Genomic DNA, 13202 nt, shown 5'->3' on the forward strand with positions numbered 1-13202 from the left:
TGTTCATGTGACAAGTCATGTCAGTGTCGCAGCAATGTTGAATCCGAGTATCGAGCTCTTGCACTAGGAATTTGTGAAGGAATGTGGATACAGAGTGCACTCGGAATGAAGATGGAAGAATCTATAGAAGTTTATAAGTAGATAGCTTGCAATTATCATAGCAAAAAAGATTGTTCACCAAAACCGTACAAAGCACATAGAGATTGATTGACACCTTATATCTAAAAAAAGTTAATTATGGAACTGTTCAGCTAAGATACGCTCTTTCTAATCTCTAAATTTTTGATATTCTAATTAACCAAAGGTTTGCCTACAACTAACTTGAATAACTCATTTTCAAGCTTGGTTCAATTCATATAGAATACCATGTTTTGGCTATGAAAATGATCCATAATATTCCAAAACTACATCTTATCTCATACACACGTTAACGTTATAACATGATCAACTAAGCTATATTAGAATGATTATATAAAATGAAATGCAACTTTTATTCTAGAGTGATCGGCTCTATCAACCATTTATTCGCAACAAAAAAGTCAATGACTCGTTTATTTTTATCATTGATATAATTTCTAATCACTCACGTGAACATAATAGAGAAAATAAAGAGAACTACATTCAAGAAGATGAGCCCTTTGACTGGGAGCCACCAGTGAGGGTGAATCAGTGAAGAAAAAAGGATCCTCCATGTTCTCAACATATAAAGTGACAATTTGGGGGATCGGAGGCATGCTCACATCCGAAACCCCTTCAAGAATCCGTTCCACCAGACACATGGCAGGCCTACTCTCTGCCTCATCTTGGATGCACCAACATGCCACTTTGCAAATTTTTGTAACTTTTTCAACACAAGCTTCCTTGTTTAACCTTGTATCTAATAGGCTAAGGATATCACCTCCCTCCATAAGAACATTTGCAACCAAACCTGGGAAGAATGTACTCCTTGAATCTTCACAATGTACTACATTTCGTTTTCCATATACTAATTCAAAAAGCATCATTCCGTAGCTATAAACATCTGCTTTGGCTGTGACAGCCACCCCCGATATACATTCTGGTGCTAGATACCCAGGTGTCCCTCTTATAGTCGTCAAAACCCTACTAAAGTCTCGACCAACAAGCTTTGCCAGACCAAAATCTGTAATTTTTGGACAGAATCCGGCATCTAAAAGAATGTTTTCTGGCTTAATGTCACAGTGAATGATACATTCCCTACACTTCTCATCAAGATAAACCAAACCTCTTGCAGTTCCAAGTGCAATCAGTTACCTCGTTTTTCAGTTTAAAGCTTGTTTTTCATGGAAAAGATGGGTGCCTAGAGAACCGTTTGCCATGTAATCATAAACCAACAACTTATTTTTACCTTGAGCACAGAACCCACGAAGGCGTACAAGATTAATGTGTTGGATGGTTCCGATGGTGCTAACTTCGCTCCTGAACTCTTCTCTCCTTGAAAACCGAGCGAAAACCACCTCCTCCGGCCCAATTTGTTAGAGAAACTTTTGGTGGCTATTTGTAAATCTTTATACACAAAAGCCACCAATGATCCCTCCATTGTCGTCTTTCCAACACATATACTCTTTCTTCTATAGATTAAAATCAAACTTAGACCCAGTGTAGCATCCCAAGCGTCAGGTATCATTATTATTCCATTTAGATTTCATGTTTTAAGGTCTACTCGACGAGTTGACGTTGTGACTCGTCGAGTAGCAGCGGGCCAGGACACGTCATTTAATGAGTGACTTGTCGAGTCGGCATGGGGGACTCGACGAGTAAGAGCTGGCAGTGGAAACCCTAAGTTTCAGGGTTTTTGCACCCTATATATTGGACCATTAGCGCCTCCCACTATCCTCTATCACCCCTTGAGAGCCAGAAACCCTAATATCCATGAGTGTGAGCTTGGAGAGTGTTTTGGAGCTTTGAGAAGTGATTTTTGTGAAGGAAACTTGTAGATCAAGAGGCTAGCATCAAGGATTTCGTGTGGATCTAGAGTCTACTTCAGTTTGGGCACGCCTTGGAGGTAATAAGCTGTTACCTAGACCTCTTTTCTTCTAGAATCATTCATATGCGGAGGCTAGGGCTTTCTTTAGTTATTCATGAAGGGATTTTGGTATGGGAGCTAGATCTGAAGCTGAAACTTCAGATCTGAACCTCTTTTGAGTCCTAAGTCCATAAAGTTTCCAGCTCTTGCAAGGATGAGACTCTCCTAAGGTGTAAAGCTCCATTAGAAGCTTAGATTGGTTATTTAGAGCCTTTAGGGCCTTGCATGCGTGTAAAGTTTGCAACTTTACGTGATAAACATGCCTTAGAAGCTTGGATCTGTAATCTGGAACCTTGGCATGGCTTAAAAAGTGTCTGCATGGATGAAGGTCTGCAAGGACTTGGCGAGTTGCATAGTTAACTCGGCGAGTCATATGAAGATGGTCATGAACTCGTCGAATTGATGAACAACTCGGCGAGTCCGATGAAGATTGCCTTGGGCTCGGCGAGTCAGTCGACTGCCTCGGCGAGTCGGTTAGGGTTTTTCCCAATCTTTGGATACGTATGAACTCGGCGAGTTAAAGGCGAACTCGACGAGCCAACCAAGGATTTCACGACTTCACGAGTTCAGGAAGGACTCGACGAGTCGAGTCAACATGGACTGTTGACTTTAACTGTGGACTTTGATTTTGACCTGTTGAAAAAGGGTTGTATGGTAACTATAGGTGGTGGAGTTCGTGTTGGTGATCCGGGAATTGAGCTTTCTAGTTTCAAACGACACTTGAGAGGTGAGTTATCCTCACTATATCAACAGGGTCTAAGGCACCAAGGCCGGCCCTTTATGGATTTGTATCCATATTATTACATGATATGTTTATTGTTTTGCATCCTGTTAGTTAGGGTGGTGATATGCTTATGCTTAGTGACCTGGTTCGGTCGATGTCCTGGTTATAGGATGTTGCTATGCTATTTGGATATGTTAGATCGGTTTGACTATTATTATGATAGCATATGATTGTATATACACATGTTGTTTGATTTGGGGGTGGGTTGAGGCGGTCCTGCTTTGTGCTGAAGCCCAACATACCCAGGGCGGTCCGGATGTACTACAGACCCAGGAGGGGATGCTAGTCAGACCTAAGGTCCGGCGAGCGGTCCGGATAGGCTGTAGGCCCTGCGAGGCGGTCCAGACGTGCCGAAGGCTCGGAGAGCGGTCCAGATAGACTGAAGGCCTGCGAGGCGGTCCAGTCAGGCTGAAGTCTCATTATGCATGATGTTTTCCTATTTGATTATATGATATGGTTATGAGATTGATATTTTGGGGGATAGCTCACAAAGCTCTCGGGCTTACAGTTTCAGTTGTTGTTTCAGGTACCTCTGGTAATAGCGGGAAGGCGAAGGCATGATCGTACCGCTCCTCCTGCTGTTATGATTTTTATGATTTGATACTGGGATACTCTGATAGTTAGTATTTTGAAAACAAACTATGTAATGTTTAAATGGTTTCAAGTGTTTTGAAAAAGTTTAAAATTCGCTTGAAAATTTTGGGTGTTACTAGTTGGTATCAGAGCCTTGGTTTGAGTGAATTGGAGGAACACTCGTGTAACTCCAGTCTCAAATCAAGGAAAGGATTTTCAAATTGATTTTTTTCAAAAAGGTTTTCAAGATAAGTAAAGGAGGATGCAGGGTGTACGATCAGCCGAAGCCAGTAAGTAGACCCCAAAATACCATACAGTTATGGATTATGTGATATTGTAGAACAGCATGCTAGTGATAGGATAGGGATCTTCAGGAATTGCATGATAGAATTGCCTGATTACATGATGCCTGCTAGCCTAGGATTTCCTTTATACGAGATAGACATCATTACTGTAGTTGCTTAGTGTATGCATCACGATTATACATAATTAAGATCGTATAGCCTGAGAATGTTTGATTTGGCCTTATGTTCTGTTCTTGTTTGATTGGGAGCTTAGGGTAGGATTGGATATTCGAACGTCTATAGGGTCTAGCGTTATGTATGGCTAGCATACACTAGTGCTGCAGGGTTGGTGGAAGTTTCATGGATGGGTGAGTTGTGTGGGATCGGTAGGTCAGTTGTGAGACGGTTAGCTTTCCTCTAGGAGTGAGGAATGAGTGCTCGCTATGTTTATGTACATTGTTAGGGTGTTGTGGTGATACTTGAGACAAATGTGGGTAGGTGTGGAAGGTAGTATGGGCCCGTACTACTGAAAGCACAGGACCCATACGCGTAGCAAGGAAGTCACAACCCCTAGGGATTAGTCGGGAGTTGGTTTCCAGTTATTTATGCGGATTGTCTGATATCTTCCTGTTATGTTTCAGAATGGTGATGACGAGACGCTTTGTGGCTGGATCCGGTTCGGGATCTGGGCCAGGAGACGGAGGCCAGGAGGGGCCAACAGCACCTGAGCCGGTGATGCAGATGGGTACGGACGAGTTGGATGCCAGGATTCGAGAGATCCTGCATGATGAGGTTGCTGCTATGTTCTAGGCACAGCCGCCGGAGATGTTCGGGTCAATTAAGACCGCCATGGTTGAGTACTTTGATGAGCGCTACGCGGCTCTCACAGAGACAGCTGCCGCAACAGCTGCATCAGCTATATCCGCGGCAGGAGGAGGAGTCAGTAGGGGTTTCCAGTACCAGGACTTCGATAACATGAACCCCCCAACATTTGACGGTACCCAGGATCCTATTCGAGCCATGAGCTGGTTATCCGATGTGGAAGTTTGTTTCTTCACATGTTCATGTCCTACTGACCAAAAGGTCAGGTGCGCCCTGAACATGCTGAGGCTCGGGGCCAAGGACTGGTGGAGGCTGACGACAGGGTCATACTCGGATGAGCAGAGAGCTGCGGTTACTTGGGAGCAGTTCCGGGACATGTTCCGCGCCCGTTACATTCTGCGGGTCGAGCGGGAACGTTTGGCACAGGAGTTTTTGAGTCTGAGACAGGATGGAGAGATGGTGACGGAGATCACCCGCATGTTCACTGAGAGGGCGATGTTCTGCCCTGAATTTGCGTCTGAGCAGGCCCAGATGACACGGTATCTGAGCATGCTCAAGACTGATATTCGATAGTTTGTTGCCATAGAGCGATGTGATACTCTATTGGAGTTACAGGAGGCCGCTAGGCGGTCTGAGTTGGAGATCGAGCTGCAGTTGAGGGAGCAGCGATCGGCCCCAGCGCAGTGGCAACCGGCGCCGAAGTGGTCTAAGACCGCTGATTCTAGGATCGGGGGTCAGTAGGGCCGAACTTATGGAAAGTGCGGCAAGGGTCATACTGGGGCTTGTCGAGCTAGTAGTGGGTGCCACAGGTATGGCAAGGAGGGGCATTTTGCTAGGGACTGTCGTCAGTCTGCCCCTGCCTCGGATATGAGGATATGCTATCATTGTCATCAGGTTGGTCACTTGAAGACCAACTGTCCACAGCTTGCGGCCAAGCCGGCGCAGGCTCCAACGCCGGCTACACTGAGGATTACAGATGGGAGGCAGGGTAGGGCAGAGCCCCCGAAGGCTAAGGGGCGCGTCTTTCAGCTTACGGACGAGGAGGCCAGGGCAGCACCGGATGTGGTTGCTAGTATGTTTCTATCCTTTATCTCATTTAGTATATCTGCTGTATGCTTATCTGTTGTGCTTGTGGTTAGGTACATTCCTAGTGAACTCCTTTATTTGACTCGGGGGCGAGTCGGTCTTTTGTATCTCAGACATTTAGTAGGGAGTTCAGAGTGCCAGTAGGCGAGCTAGAGTGTCCGTTGCGACTTTGTATCGCCAACGAACACAGGGTTTCTGCTTCTTCGATCTATCGAGGGTGCGAGATGGAGATCTTCGGGGTACCTTTTCCGATTGACTTGATTCCGATCCCCATGGGGGATGTGTGCTTGATTGTGGGGATAGACTGGCTCAGTCGTTTCGGTGCCATGATTGACTGTGAGGGTCAGCGGGTAGTGGTTCAAACCCGAAGTGGGGGAGATTTGATTGTATACGGCGAGGGCACCAGAGTGGGATCAGGATTTTGTTCAGCCGCCAGGGCTCGACAGTATATTCAACACGGGGGTGCGGGTTACTTGGCGTATGTATTGGATACACGAGCCAGGGATCAGATTTCGGTTTCCGATGTTCCGGTGGTCAGGGAGTTTGCAGATGTGTTTCCGGAGGAGTTGCCAGGGATACCTCCGGAGAGGCAGGTCGAGTTCAGGATCGACCTGGTGCCAGGTGCGGCCCCTATCTCTAAGGCGCCGTACCGATTGGCACCGCCAGAGATGCAGGAGCTGTCGTCACAGCTACAGGAACTGCTAGGCAAGCAGTTTATTTGACCTAGCAGTTCTCCATGGGGAGCACCGATTCTTTCTGTCCGGAAGAAGGACGGTTCGCACGGGATGTGCATTGATTATCGGGAGTTGAATAAGTTAACATTGAAGAACCGTTACCCACTCCCGAGGATAGACGATCTCTTCGATCAGTTGCAGGGCGCGTCTTGGTTTTCCAAGATAGACTTGAGGTCTGGGTATCATCAGGTAAGGGTCAGAGAGGAGGACGTAGAGAAGATCGCGTTTCGAACTCGTTATGGAGATTACGAATTCGTGGTGATGCCGTTTGGGCTCACCAACGCGCCAGCAGTGTTCATGGACCTGATGAATCGGGTCTGCAGACCGATGCTCGATCGCTCGGTATAGTGTTTATAGACGATATCTTGGTGTATTCCAAGACCCGAGACCAGCATGAGGAGCATCTACGGGAGTTATTGGGAGTTTTGAGACAAGAACGACTGTACGTCAAGTTCTCGAAGTGTGAGTTTTGGCTACGAGAGGTCCAGTTCCTAGGACACCTCGTTAACCATGAGGGGATTTTGGTCGATCCGGCCAAAATCGAGGTGGTTATGCAGTGGGAGGTTCCGAAATCTCTCTCAGAGATCAGAAGCTTTTTGGGATGCCCAGGGTACTACCGAAGATTCATACAGGACATCTCCAAGACAGCGGTTGTGTGAGGCCCCAGTCTTGACACTCCCGGAGGGAGTAGAGGATTTTGTAGTGTTCTGTGATGCATCCATCACAGGTTTAGGGGCAGTCCTCATGCAGAGAGGGCGAGTGATAGCTTATGCGTCGCGGCAGTTGAAGCCGCATGAGACGAGATACCCTACGCATGACTTGGAGCTGGGGGCGGTGGTGTTCGCCCTCAAGATATGGAGACATTACCTTTATGGGGTCCGCTGTACCATTTACACGGATCACAAGAGCTTGAGATATATCATCGATCAGCCGAACCTGAACATGAGGCAGCGCAGGTGGCTGGAAGTAGTCAAGGACTACAATTGCGAGATCCTTTACCACCCTGGTAAAGCGAATGTGGTTGCGGACGCTTTGAGCCGCAAGTCAGCTTGGTCTTCCACCCCAGTGGTATGTATGAGGATACCAGTGGACTCTCCTCTTGTGAGTTTGATCAGAGATGCCCAGGTTGAGGGCATGCGACCAGAGAATTGGAAGCTGGAGAGGATCAAGGGTGAGAATACCCGGTTTGAGCAGGACAGTCGGGGATTATTGACCCGATGCGGTCGGGTTTGGGTTCCGATGTCTGGTAGGGTTAGGCAGACGGTTATGGAGGAGGCTCATAAGTCTCACTTCTCTATTCACCCGGGGGCCACCAAGATGTACCGGGACTTGAGTTTGAGCTATTGGTGGCCGTGCATGAAGCAAGAAATCGCTTGGTACGTAGATAGGTGCTTGACCTATAGGATGGTCAAGGTCGAGCATCAGAGGCCGCATGGCAAGTTGCAGCCCCTGGAGATCCATATGTGGAAATGAGAACAGATCACGATGGATTTTATTACCAAGTTGCCGAGGACGGCGAAGGGGTTTGACGCTATATGGGTCATCGTGGATCGATTGACCAAGAGTGCCCATTTCTTGGCCATACGGGAGAGCTCATCGGCTGAGAAATTGGCCGACGTGTACGTTCGCGAGATCGTGTCTCGCCATGGGGTTCACGTTTCCATTGTCTCTGATCGAGATGTCAGGTTTACCTCCCGTTTCTGGCAGAAGTTTCACGAGGAGCTAGGCACACGGTTGCACTTTAGCACAGCATTCCATCCACAGACTGATGGTCAGAGCGAGCGGACCATTCAGACCCTCGAGGATATGTTGAGGGCGTGTGTCATTGATTTTGGTGGGAGCTGGGATTCCCACGTACCGCTTGCAGAGTTCGCCTACAACAAAAGCTATCATTCCAATTGGCGCCCCGCCATTCGAGCTGTTGTACGGGCGGAGATGTCGCACCCCGGTTTGTTGGGGGTGAGGTTGGTCACAGGGTGATGGGTCGGACGGAGGTGGTCTTTCAGACTACCGAGAAGATTAAGCAGATTAGGCAGCGGGTGCAGACCGCTCAAAGTCGGCAGAAGAGTTACGCCGACCGGCGCCGCTCCGAGTTAGAGTTTCAGGTCGGTGACATGGTACTCCTGAAGGTCTCGCCCTGGAAGGGTGTGATCCGCTTTCTTCTATAGATTAAAATCAAACTTAGACCGAGTGTAACATCCCAACCGTCAGGTATCATTATTATTCCATTTACATTTCATGTTTCAAGGTCTACTCGACGAGTTGACGTTGTGACTCGTCGAGTAGCAGCGGGCCAGTACACGTCAGTTAATGAGTGACTCGTCGAGTCGGCATGGGGGACTCGACGAGTAGGAGCTGGCAGTGGAAACCCTAAGTTTCAGGGTTTTTGCACCCTATATATTGGACCATTAGCGCCTCCCACTGTCCTCTCTCACCCCTTGAGAGCCAGAAACCCTAATTTCCGTGAGTGTGAGCTTGGAGAGTGTTTTGGAGCTTTGAGAAGTGATTTTTGTGAAGGAAACTTGTAGATCAAGAGGCTAGCATCAAGGATTTCGTGTGGATCCAGAGTCTACTTTAGTTTGGGCACGCCTTGGAGGTAATAAGCTGTTACCTTGACCTCTTTTCTTCTAGAATCATTCATATGCGGATGCTAGGGCTTTCTTTTTTTTGGAAAGGGAACTTCCCTAACGAGGGTTTCCAGGCCAGCTTTCGCGCACCGACTAATCCCCCGCTGCAAACATGAGGCTTTGTCTCATGCCCCGGAGTCACTGCAGTCGAACCTCCATGGCCACAAGGGCTGAGTGGTGCCAGGATTTGAACATGGGTCAATAGGTTGTCCACCATGTTTTCCACATGCCTTACCAAGTCACCACAACCCAAGTGGTTAACTTTCTTTAGTTATTCATGAAGGGATTTTGGTATGGGAGCTAGATCTGAAGCTGAAACTTCAGATCTGAACCTCTTTTGAGTCCTAAGTCCATAAAGTTTCCAGCTCTTGCAAGGATGAGACTCTCCTAAGGTGTAAAGCTCCATTAGAAGCTTAGATTGGTCATTTAGAGCCTTTAGGGCCTTGCATGCGTGTAAAGTTTGCAACTTTACGTGATAAACATGCCTTAGAAGCTTGGATCTGTAATCTGGAACCTTGGCATGGCTTAAAAAGTGTCTACATGGATGAAGGCCTGCAAGGACTCGGCGAGTCATATGAAGATGGTCATGAACTCGTCGAGTTGATGAACAACTCGGCGAGTCCGATGAAGATTGCCTTGGGCTCGGCGAGTCAGTCGACTGACTCGGCGAGTCGACTAGGGTTTTTCCTAATCTTTGGACACGTATGAACTCGACGAGCCAACCAAGGATTTCACGACTTCTCTAGTTCAGGAAGGACTCGACGAGTCGGTGAACTGCACTTGACGAGTCGAGTCAACATGGGCTGTTGACTTTGACTGTGGACTTTGAATTTGACTAAGGGTTGACCAGTTGACTTCTGAGGGAATTCTGGTAATTTGGAAATTTATGAAAAAGGGTTGTATGGTAACTATAGGTGGTGGAGTTCGTGTTGGTGATCCGGGAGTTGAGCTTTCTAATTTCAGACGACACTTGAGAGGTGAGTTATCCTCACTATATCAACAGGGTCTAAGGCACCAAGGCTGGCTCTTTATGGATTTGTATCCGGATTATTACATGATATGTTTATTGTTTTGCATCCTGTTAGTTAGGGTGGTGATATGCTTATGCTTAGTGACCTGGTTCGGTCGATGTCCTGGTTATAGGATGTTGCTATGCTATTTGGATCTGTTAGATCGATTTGACTGTTATTATGGTAGCATATGATTGTATATGCACATGTTGTTTGATTTGGGGGTTGGGTTGAGGCGGTCCTGCTTTGTGCTGAAGGCCAACATACCCAGTGCGGTCCGGATGTACTACAGACCCAGGAAGGGATGCTAGTCAGACCGAAGGCCCGACGAGTGGTCCGGATAGGCTGTAGGCCCTACGACGCGGTCTAGACGTGCCAAAGGCTCAGAGAGCGGTCCAGATAGACTGAAGGCCTGCAAGGCGGTCCATTTAGGCTGAAGTTTCATTATGCATGTTGTTTGCCTATTTGATTACATGATATGGTTATGAGATTGGTATTTTGGGGGACAGCTCACTAAGCTCTCGGGCTTACAGTTTCAGTTGTAATTTCAGTTGTAGACTGAAGGCCTGCAAGGCGGTCCATTTAGGCTGAAGTTTCATTATGCATGTTGTTTGCCTATCTGATTACATGATATGGTTATGAGATTGGTATTTTGGGGGACAGCTCACTAAGCTCTCGGGCTTACAGTTTCAGTTGTAGTTTCACGTACCTCTGGTGATCGCGGGAAGGTGAAGGCATGATCGTATCGCTCCTCCTGCTGTTATGATTTTTATGATTTGATACTGGGATACTCTGATAATTAGTATTTTGAAAACAAACTATGTAATGTTTAAATGGTTTCAAGTGTTTTGAAAAAGTTTAAAATTGGCTTGAAAATTTTGGGTGTTACACCCGGGACGAGAAGTGCACCTCCCACAGACCCAACAACAACACCCATGGTGACCAGATTACTCTTCTTGTGATGTGGAAGATCTTTAGAAGCGACTTTAACAAAAATTGTTTTCCTACTATCATTGTCTTCAGAGAGGTTCAAGAGATCTCCATCCCAAACCAAACACTGATTATCAACAAAAGAGTAAGCATTACATGAGCAATTGTTTAGGTGGTACGATAATCTCCAGCACTCCCAACTGCTGTAGTGTTATTTGGTGGCAGACTCTTGACACTAATCATGAGAAAACCAGGCTTTTCAACGTTTCTCCCACACTGCAAATTGGTTTTTCTCACACATCCACCAGAGAAATCACTCTGATTCCAGTCACTCTCAGATCTAGACTTGAAGCCAGTCATGCAATTACAAAAAGATAATCAAGACTGCCTGCAAGTCCCAAAAGACCCACACAAAGCATAAACATCACACTGCATTGTAGGTTAAAACCAAATTAAATTCAACTCTTTGGCATTATCCAACCATGCCAGTTGCTGAACTTGACCAGAAACATCCATTATAAATATAGAAATAATGGAAGGATTATACACAGAATAAGTGAAGTAACTCTCGTTCTCATTCGTATTGTAGCTGTAATTAAATATGTTATCCAACCTCATTTCAGGTACTAAGTCAAACGAATTCCCATTCCAAGCCCCACTACTCCAGTATTGTTGAGAGCCATTCCACTTGCTTACATACTCTTGACTTGACGGATAAAGCTCCAAAGTGAAGAGTCCTACACCAGGATCTTCTTTGCTTCTCCATGATGTAAGAACCTGGCTCGTTTTTGTTATATTATTATTATAACCAAGTTTAGCACCAGGTAACCAAGTATGAGCTGGGTGATCAAAACATTGCCAAAAAGGTTCAACTGAATTTGAGCTGTCAATCAAAACGAAGTTACCATCATCACGAATAAGTGTTGTTGAAGAATTCAAAGTGGTGGTGGTGATGACATTTGTGGACCAAAACTGGAACTTGGACTCATTCAAGAGCACCAAATTACCATCAATGATTTTTAATTCTGAACGGAATCTATCAGAGATAGGTGTTTCTCTATTTGCCACCCAAACTATGGTAGGAGGATTGGAGGAGATCTTTTTATACCAGATGCCTATGTAATAATTGGAAGAGTTACCTGCTTTGAAGAAACCAAGCTCAAACTGCCCACCTTGGGATATGATTGTGTTGTCTCCAGAGAGAGACTGGTTTGCAGATATAATGTTGGCTCCAGATCAAAGATTTATGGTTAGAGAAAACAAAAGGAGAAGCAAAAACCTCACTAAACTCTTACGTTTTGTGAAAAACATGACTTGTACAAAAAAATATGGACAGAGAGATAGATTGAGAGAAAGAGTGATGACAGATATCATATTATATACAGAAACATATTACCAGTAGAGGTTTTTATAGAACTGACAGTTGAAACCTGTGGATAAGTCCTAGAGTTCATAAATGATTGGTTTCTAGTCACAACAAAATGGCACCCTAATTTTCTTAGGCCACTTGTAATAATAATCATACAAGTCAGTCAATATAAATTGCAATACTTCTTCCATTTTAAGTCCTTTCTCCGTATGAAAAGAGGTCCACACCTCAGAAAAATTATATAACATTGCCATGAAAGACTTTTGAAGCATTCAAATAACTTGAAAAAATATACACAAATTGTGAGTGAAATATTTCATCAATAAAAAATATTTAATAGGTTTTACAATTCTAATTAAGTCCTTTCTCCATAAGTTGTGAAGTGAAAAGAACATTGTCATAAAAGCCTTTTGAAGCGTTCAAATGACTTGAAAAACATACATAAATTGACAGTGAAATTGTTCATCAATCACACATATTTCATAGGTTTTACAATTCTAAGTCCTTTATCCATAAGTTCTGAAGTGAAAAGGACATTGTCAAATAATCCTTTTAAAACGTTCAAATGACTTGAAAAATATACACAAATTGACTCTGAAATGGTTCATCAATCACCAATATTTCATAGGTTTAACAATTCTAAGTCCTTTCTTTATAAGTTGTAGAGTGACAAGAGCATTGTCATAAAAGACTTTTGAAGCGTTCAAATGACTTGAAAAACATACATAAATTGACAGTGAAATGGTTCATCAATCACCATTCACCAATATTTTATAGGTTTTACAGTTCTATGTCCTTTCTCCACAAGTTGTGGAGTGAAAACAAAATGCTTTCAAATGACTTAAAAAATATGCACAAATTAACAGTGATATGATTCATCAATCACCAATATTTCATAGGTTTTACAATTCTATGTCCTTTCCCCATCAGGTGTGGAGT

The 13202-nt window shown here is 45.0% G+C and overlaps 1 pseudogene; it reads right to left on the minus strand.

Annotated features, from left to right (window-relative positions):
- Positions 1–575: 575 nt before the first annotated feature.
- On the minus strand, positions 576–12205 carry LOC145163787 (G-type lectin S-receptor-like serine/threonine-protein kinase At2g19130 pseudogene; annotated as a pseudogene).
- Positions 12206–13202: the final 997 nt, after the last annotated feature.

This window comes from Lactuca virosa, chromosome 3 (genome assembly GCF_052849685.1).
Source record: "Lactuca virosa cultivar CGN04683 chromosome 3, Lactuca_virosa_CGN04683_v6, whole genome shotgun sequence".
NCBI classification, from domain to species: Eukaryota; Viridiplantae; Streptophyta; class Magnoliopsida; order Asterales; family Asteraceae; genus Lactuca; species Lactuca virosa.